We start from the raw sequence: 9220 nt of genomic DNA, 5'->3' as shown, positions 1-9220 counted from the left end.
CATTCACTTATGTTTACATGTTTTTCACTTTCAAAAACTTTTAACGAAGTTATTTTGTTTCAAAAAATCTATTTTGAAGATTAAGAGAAAAAAGGTTTTAATGTTTTTAATTATGACTATATATAAAGTTTTAACTTAGTAACTAGTTTAAAATATAGACATGAAGATTTCTGTTTTGTATTTTAATGCGTCTATTTTAAAAAAGTTATGATAAACAATACAATCCGTCTTTATATCTAATTTACAAGGATGAAATGCTGCAGCAAACAATAAAATATTCACACGTTTAATTAAAACACTTGAATTACTTTATTGTCAATAATATTAATGGACTATACTTAATAATATTAAGCTAACCCATGTGCTAGGTTGTACAATACATTGAAAACATAGTTAATTTATGTAGCTTTTTTAAATTTAAATTAACTAATTTTTACTTTTAGTCCACCTTCGTAAGAGATTTTGTAAAGATGTTTGTCAAGCCTTTCTAAATATTATTGAGCCCAATTAAACTTATTATTAAGAAATAATTTTGTCTAGTATAAACGTTAGCATCTGTCGCTTTCTGTAACCTGTGGTGGAGTTAGGTATACAGCACCAGGTCTTTGGACCAAATATTTTTCGCGATATTTTTTCGTCGTTGAATAAACAATACAAGAGCTCAGGTGATAGGGGGTAGGAGTTTAGACAAGAGGCCGAAGCAGGTTCTGTCTCTCTTAGCTGTTTATTTTTTAGGCAACCTTGTATTATAATAGTTTATTATCTTATAAATAAACTTTTTTGATGTTATGTAGCTACTATATACCATGCCTAGAAAATACAAGTGATGGTGTTTGTTTGTATAAAAGTAAAAAAACACAAACTGTTTGAGGGGATAAATTAAAAAAAAGCTAATCTACCTAAAGAAAGAAAAATGTGAACGCTCACAACTATGGTCAATGGATTGGTGTTGAGAAAGACCTTTAGGACATCGAGCCTCATACCATATATTTTGTAAATAGTGTTGATTAGTTGTAATTATAACATTAAGATCAATATTTATTTTTTTTTACTTAAATTAAATAAAAAAATTATTATTTTAAATAGTATATACTCTTTTTTAAACACAACACTGCCAATGTTAACTATAAAAACTGTAGTCTACCATAGGCACCACACCGTCTCCACCCAACGATTTCGATTTTTATGATCATATAAGTTCAAATCATATAAGTTCAAATTTTTCTTGTTGCCCTCTCTACAAGAGCAACCCTAAAAAATGTAAGTCAATAATCAAAAAAAGGGAGAAGTGGTAAAATGGTTATAAGTAACATATTTTCCTTTTATATATGTAGAAACAAACATGAATATAAGCTTTAACTGCAGAGTACAACCTATTGTAATAAGATCTACAGATCTATGTGCTTATAAGTACAAAAAGGTAAAAATATTTTGTATTTTATTTTACTTTTTTAATATGTAAATTACTCAGTTATAATAACTAGTTCTCACACTAATAAATACCAGATACATGTAAGAAAATAAAAGTAAATAAATTACACTTAAAAATATACAACTAAATATTTTTTAAAAATAAAAAAGAAGAAAAAACTTATCAACTACTTAAGTAAATAATGAATAAATTAGTTTTTAAACCTCACTTGAAAGTAAAAATAAACGAAAAAATTAAACTAGACATGTTTAAAAACTTTTATTATTTTTAAAACAAACATCACAACTATTAAGAAAAAAAATAATCATACTTAATTACAAAACTCACATAAAAAAAAAATAGTTTAGTAAACGAAAACTGCATGTTCAAAAACTATAACAAAAACCAAACTACCTCTGCTCACACCCAGCCAATACAACTGCCATTGATTAGTCTTAGAAAAATAACCTTAAGAGTTTTTAGTATCCATTAATAAAATAGATTTAAAACAGCATCAGCATTTTCTATACAAAAAAAAATTGAAACTGTTTACTGTTACTAAACAAATTATCCCAAAATAACTTTCAAAAATGTGCTTACAAAAACCTAAACAGTTAGATTTTAAAGCTCTTGGAAAAGTAAAGTTACTAAATGTAAAAATTTTATAATTTAAATTATTAAATATCAATTTAATATAACTGTCCAACGAAACTTCTATGATACTGTTTTGAAAACAGTCTGTATGATTTTTCTGCCTGCGATTTCTCTAGCAACTTGCGATCACTATATATAAACACAATAGAGTGGTGTAACATTTAAATACATGACTTAAAGTACATTTTGGCTAATTACTTTACTGAAATAAAAAATCACTCTTTAGTTTTACAATTTAGACAATCTACAATATATTACAAACACTCCTGTGTAGTTTTGAAATAACTAACTTGTGTTTCTGATATTGTTAAGGTGGGCAGAAATAATACACCTTTTACTTAATTTCAAAAGAATGTTTTTTTATTGCTTAAATGTAAAGATAATTATTTAATTAGGTAACTAGTTTTATACTTAAATAAACAAAAAAATTGTATCATTTTATAACTTAAAAAAGTGTGCATCTTTCTATCTCTATACTAAGGTTTCTGATACTAATTTTCATAGTATCCCAGTTGGTAGAAATGTAAAAAATAATCTCCTCCTTATATAAATATCGCTCATTTACTACTTTATTACCAATATATTTCCCCTAGGAGCTTAGGTATCCCAAGAGGCGATATGGTCCACTTAACCAGGAAACCCTGATCTCTACCATAATTTTAATTTAGCTAAAGTATCGTAGACAAATGTAAGTTGGTGTTTAAAGCAAATCCGATTTTTGAAAGACGTTTCTATATTTTTTTAGAACTTCGTAAAACTGTGTTATTAATGCAACAATTAGAAACGATGTTAGTTTTCAACAAACTAGGTACTTTTCAAATTTTTGTTGAATGTTCTAACAAATTTAATGTTAAAAACAGCTCATATTTGATATAACCACCATATATTTTCGTTAAGTAGTTACAGTAAAGATTGAGAGATGACGGATGTTTAACTTTCCGGATCCAGATCTATTTTAAAAAGTTAAGATCTGGCCGGATCCATTTTTTAAAATCGGGGTCCGGCTGGATCCAGTTGGCACTAAAATAATGTCGCATCCGCCCGAATTTAACTTTCAAGTACATAAAAATAGTTAACTATATGTTGTTAATAAACTATCTTTATTAAGCTTTTCTTTTAATTAATTAACTTATAAGTTAAATATTTAAATCTTTTGTGCTTTCTACAGTTGTGTATTTTAAATAATGCCTAATGATTAAAACAGTGTATGTTCAAATAAACTCTAAGTTTAAAATTAAACTTTGTTATCTTTTACATGTTTTTATTAGAACTTTCTCTGGATGTAAATTAGTTATAAGATAAAGCATCCCGAAAAACCTATGTTGTCAATTAAATCTCGAATGTTATGTACTAAACGCTGCCACATAGAGTCCACTAACTGAAGTAGTCACAAAAAATTGTTATAGAATATTGAAAAATTGTACTAAAACTTATTTATTTACGAATAAAACAAATACATCAAAATTTAAAACACTACATATAAAAAGTTTTAGTTTGTCATATAGGAAAATTTATATGATATAATTAATTAATATGCTTTTGTTGATACAGCTTTAGTTATCCAAAAAAGAGCAAATAAAAAGTTCAACTTATTTCTTTATTAATTTTTTTTTGTTTGATAGCAAAGAAAAATCACAAATAAAAGATTTGTTGACCTACAGTGTACACCAGTTAAAGTTTTTAAAAGTGTTAATGCTGTGATTTTTTACGCTCGATAGTTAACTTGTGTCTTTTTAGGAAACATTCTGTTGTAAACTATTGACTTTTATCTAAAGATGTTTTTAAAGAAAAAATATTTATTGCAAGTTTAAATAATTGGATCCCAATCTATTTTCAGATAAAATGTTTCAAAACTATTGATCTAACGGGTCCGGATCCCTTTTAAAACTATAATTTGGCCAGATCGGGTAGTAGTAAAAAAGGCAAATGATCCAGTAGACTAATAAATCAAACTGTATAAACTGTTCATTTAACATTTTTTGACAGATATTTTACATAACGTCTTAAAATCTTAAGTCTTCCTTTAAATTAAGTATAATTAGTTCTTTTAAATTTGCTGATTTTTTAAAACTTATCTGTTATCAGAATTTATGAACATTAATTTTAACAGTATAAAGTTTATGTTAGAAAAGTAATGTATTTTTTAAAAGAGGTTGTAATAAAAAAAATATTTAAAGCACAAAAGCTATAAAAAATTATTGAGGTTTAGAAATATTAACACAATATTTTTACTTTATTTAGAACAAGATTTAAGATTTTCATAGAATAACAATTTTAAGACATATTGAAATCACAAATAATTTCTTTTTTAAGTTTTAAGGACATTTTAGTAAATATATTTTATGAAAAACTAAAATCAAAACATATGGTTTCATACTTTTATTTTAATAGTTTCGTTTATTAACATTGGATACTTAAAAACCAAATAAAAAAAGATTGAATTTATGATTTTAAAACAAACGCAGTTTCGTAACGTCACAGAAATTTAAATCTGCAAAACATATTTATTTTAGATAAAGTTTAATAATGCTGCGGCACTATATCACTTTCAAACATTTTTTAATCTTTTAAGTTAATAGCATTGATGAATAAAACTCAAAATACTATATATTATTTATAAATATTAAATAAATAAATATTATATGTCATGTTAGTTGAAAAACCCTATAAAGCAATAAATAAGCGTTGGTGCAAGCGTTTAACTCAGAGGATAAATGGTTGCGTTATAACGTTTTGTTATATCCGTTTCTTATCGTTGTATCTTCCTGCTTAAAATTTTCAACTCACCAGAACATAATTGTATGCAAATATTCTAATTAAAGTAGCTTGGTCCGACAAAAGTTTTATTAGTAAAATGCATTGCTAATTAGAATGGAACAAAAAAGCTGCAAGTTTTTAAGTATGAGTTGTTAATACTTTAAAAGCATTGTTTGAAAAAATGACGAGGAGTTTTAATCAATGTTCTTTTTTGGTCTTAATATATAGAGAGACTGCATACAGTAGGTTGAAAAGTACTTATCTACTACTGGAATTTTTACGCGGGATACAGTAAACTTTAATTTAGACTAAATATAATGTTGTAAACTTCGTTTATGCTCGTTATCCTAACAAAGTTTAAAATAGTGTTTTACATAAATTAAGTATTTATTCCAACCTTCTCAGCCAAGCAAACTTTTTTAATAAACTGTAAGTGAAATATTAGTACTTTATTATATGAATTAAATTTGTATAAAGTTTGAAACACTTAATTCAGTGTTTAATCTTCAATTTAACATTTAATTTACCAACTTCTTGTTTTCCAGTACTTATTTTTATTATTAAGTATAGTTCTTCTCAAAAATAAAGCCTACTACTTTAACTTATTGCTCCCTACGAGTGATTTCTAAGTATAATTCGTAATTATATAAATTTAATGTTTAACTTTTATTGCGTTACGCCGTTTCCCTGCAGAGCAGTTCATCAGACGCTAAAAAAGCTGAAAACAAACGTATACAGAACGATGAATTGGAAAAATAACTCGTAATTTACTTAAAAAGGCTGCCAAGCTTTGTTTTACAATTTACTCCTTACTTAACTATAAATTTAAATAAAAATAACTTTGGTAGATATACTTCTCCTTGAATTCACACTTTAAAGTGTCTAAAATGCGTAATCAATAGGATGCTAACTACATAAAGTAAAATTTTGAAAAGTATATTCTTACTTAGTATTTAAGTTATTAACCTAAAAGTATCGAGTGTCCTGGACAGGACGTTAAAAGGTATCCGTGGTGTGCGACTCGATAACCGAAAGGTTTTTTCGTGCACCAGGTCTTAGGACCAAATATTTTGAGCGTTTTTTTGTCGTTCAATAAACTATAATGGTGCTAAAGTGTCACTCCGTGCTAAATTGTAACTTTGTGCTAGAAAGTCATTCCGTGTTAAAGTGTCACTTTGTGCTAAAGTGTCACCGTGCAAAAGTGTCATTCCGTACTAAAGTGACACCCCGTGCTAAAGTGACGCTGTGCAAATGTTACACTCTTAGCTTAAGTGTCACTCTGTGCTAAAGTGTCACCCAGTGCCAAAGAGTCGCTATGTACTAAAGTGTTAGCCTGTGCTTTTGAATCACTCCGTGCTAAAGTGTCACTCAGTGCTTTAGCGTCTCTCCTTGCTAAAGTGACGACCCGTGCTACAGTAACGATGTGCTTTTCTGAAACATACCCTATTGAAGAGTACTAAAACAATGACAAATATTATCACTAATAAAGCGCTTGACTGAATTTTACTGCATTTATTTATTTAATCTAATACAATGTGGTGAAAAAATCAAAGAGCCGCACTTAGCGTATTGTATAAAGGTTAAGACATCTCAGCTTAGCTAACATTAGCCGAACCGAAAGCTTTATCAAAATTTAATGATTAAACAAGCGTAAGTTTTATCTCACCTAAAACTTACAATTTCTTAAATATTTACGTTTAGTTGTGAATGATTTTAATGCGTCTATTTTTAAACTTTATTTAGAAACAAATTTTTAGTACGGAAGTACTGAATACCAATCATAGTTGCCAGTTTTTTATGGTAAAACTGCGACACAACTACTAGAGCAGGGGTCGGCAGGCAGTTGGTGCTCGCAAGCCAAACTTCAAGTTTTCAAAATTCTTGCGGGCCACAGTTGTAGTTTTCGTGATATTTGAATCTTTTGGCTTTAGTTTTAGTCACACCAGAGATAGTTTTACTTTTTTTCACTAAATAACTTTAAATGACTTTTAGCTACACATGAATGCCTATTTGATATACAAATATCTATTGTAATAGAATTTATATTGTTTAATATACTTAAGTCTTAATAAAATATATACTTTCCTAAATACTTAATAACTTAAACTTTAAAAAATACTTTTATTATTTTACTTACAACCTAACTCTCTATAAAAGCTGAGCATGAAAAACATTTATGGGTATAAAACTTTTATACATTTTTTATATTATGAACCACCTTTTCATATTTTAAAAAATGTTAAGTTTAGATAATAGTTTTTGCGTCTTAAATAGTTTGCACTCTTTAGAAAATTCAGTAATTAGTTATTTAAATAAAATTGTTATTAAAAATTTAAATCAAATTTTTTAGCATAGTTAATGCTGGAATACTTTAATAAAATACCTTATTAGTAATTAATTAGTCTTTTACACGGTTGCCACTTTAAAAGCAAAAATGTCTAAATTATATTAAAAGTTTACTAAAAGTTAAAATAGTTAAAAACTTTCTGTTAATCAAGCATTTATACATAACTAAAACATCAAAACAAATTGTACAGTAATTTTAACTTATTGTACCAACATATGTTTCTGTGTGTTGACGAATCAACACACTTCAACTGGGTTGTTAATGGAAAGAAAAACTGAGAAAAAATGAAAAAACTGAAACTGAAAAAACTGAGAAAAACTGTTAATGGAAAGAAAAACTCAGTTTTTCTTTCCATTAACAACCCAGTTGAAGTGTGTTGATTCGTTAACACACAGAAACATATGTTGGTACAATAAAGGAAGATTACTGTACAATTTGTTTTTATTTTTATACCAGTGAAGTTACTTCACTAGGATCTTTTGTTAGCAAACGATTAAGCCTATATTTTTTAACAGTTTAACTAAAACATCATTTTTATAACAAAGCACAATATTTAAATAGACAAAAAAATACAATTAGTAAACTACACTACAGTCATAAAAACTATTCTGAGATTTCGAAGATTTATTCAAAGTGTTGGAAATAAAAGTTTTAGATACACCGAGTTTTATAAAACTTCTTAAACAGCTCAACCTAGTCTGAATTGAAAAATTTTTTAAAACTAGCCTGTTTGTTTGGCAACACTGTTTAAAATAAAGTTCACAAAATAAAGAAATACCGAAATTTATTAACAGTGAATTAATTATATAACTAAAAAAATAATTGTAATTCAGCTTGGGTGGAAAATTAAGTTTTTAAACATTTTTAACAAATATATAAAAATTTATTAAGCTATTGATGAATTAGAAAAACCTATTTTTTATTGAGCATTATAGCAATTCTTTATCTGCAATAAAAATATTGCATTTAAAAAGAGCAAATGTGAATTATAAGACGAGCTATAAAAACTATAATATGTTAGTTTGGAGTTATTGCGAGAATAGAAAAAACAAATTGCTTAAGTCAGTTTCAACAACGCACATAATTATTTTCAGTAACTACAGACTTATCAGAAAAAACTGTTCAGGCAAGTTATAAAGTAGCAAAAGTAATTACTAAAAAAAGATACCGTTGAAAGCTGAAAACTTATTTGAATAATTTATGTTTGCGTTAGTATAATATTTTTGTTTATTTCTTCAATATCAACAAGAATTCGTGTTTAGAAAATGTCTGAAGATTATAAAGCCGCATAAACCATATTAGGACTTAAATCAATCTGTTAAGATGCGAGAACTGATACAACAGATATTGCTAATTTTAGAATTTTTATTATAGGTGGTTTTACTAATTTTGACATTTTAAAAGAAATTCTAGGTTTAGTTCCAATACAAAGCACAACAATAGGTACAGACATTTTAAAAGCAAAGGTGCAACGCGCCAATATAAAGTTTATAAAAGTACAATTTTTTGCTTCTTTTTTTAGTATATAATTAAGTTAAAGGTAAAAAACTGTTTTAAAAATTATAGAAAATTTAAAAGATACTGTTAAAATACTTTAAATGTGTTTTTTAATAGAAAAACATTTTTATAATAGATATTTTGTGTCAAATCGAGTTTGCATTACTTTACATGTAAAAGTTGTTTAAAATTCCAGGTTTTTACGATAATTCTCAAATTCAAGGCTTTTTCAGATTTTTTAACTATAAATTGTCAAATTCCAAGCTTTTCCGAAATTTTTTGGCAACACTAATTGTTCACACTTATATGTATACAATTAGTATGAATGATAATTCAAATCATATCAGCTGTAAGACTTAAAATTTAAAATATTTTTTATTTCAAACCTACACTGTGCATTGAACAAAACATACATCATAAATTAAATTTACTACTTTTTAAAGCAAAAAAAGTCAGTCTAAGTGACTAAAACTAGCCTGATATTTTAGCATACAAAAAGCAACTCAAGCCAAAAACTGAAAAATGACAAAGTTTGCCTGAGATTTGAAGTTTTC

This window comes from Thalia democratica, chromosome 6 (genome assembly GCF_965202585.1).
Source record: "Thalia democratica chromosome 6, ktThaDemo2.hap1.1, whole genome shotgun sequence".
Lineage (NCBI taxonomy): Eukaryota > Metazoa > Chordata > Thaliacea > Salpida > Salpidae > Thalia > Thalia democratica.
The sequence above is the reverse complement of the archived record's forward strand: the minus strand, read 5'-3'. Positions refer to the sequence as shown.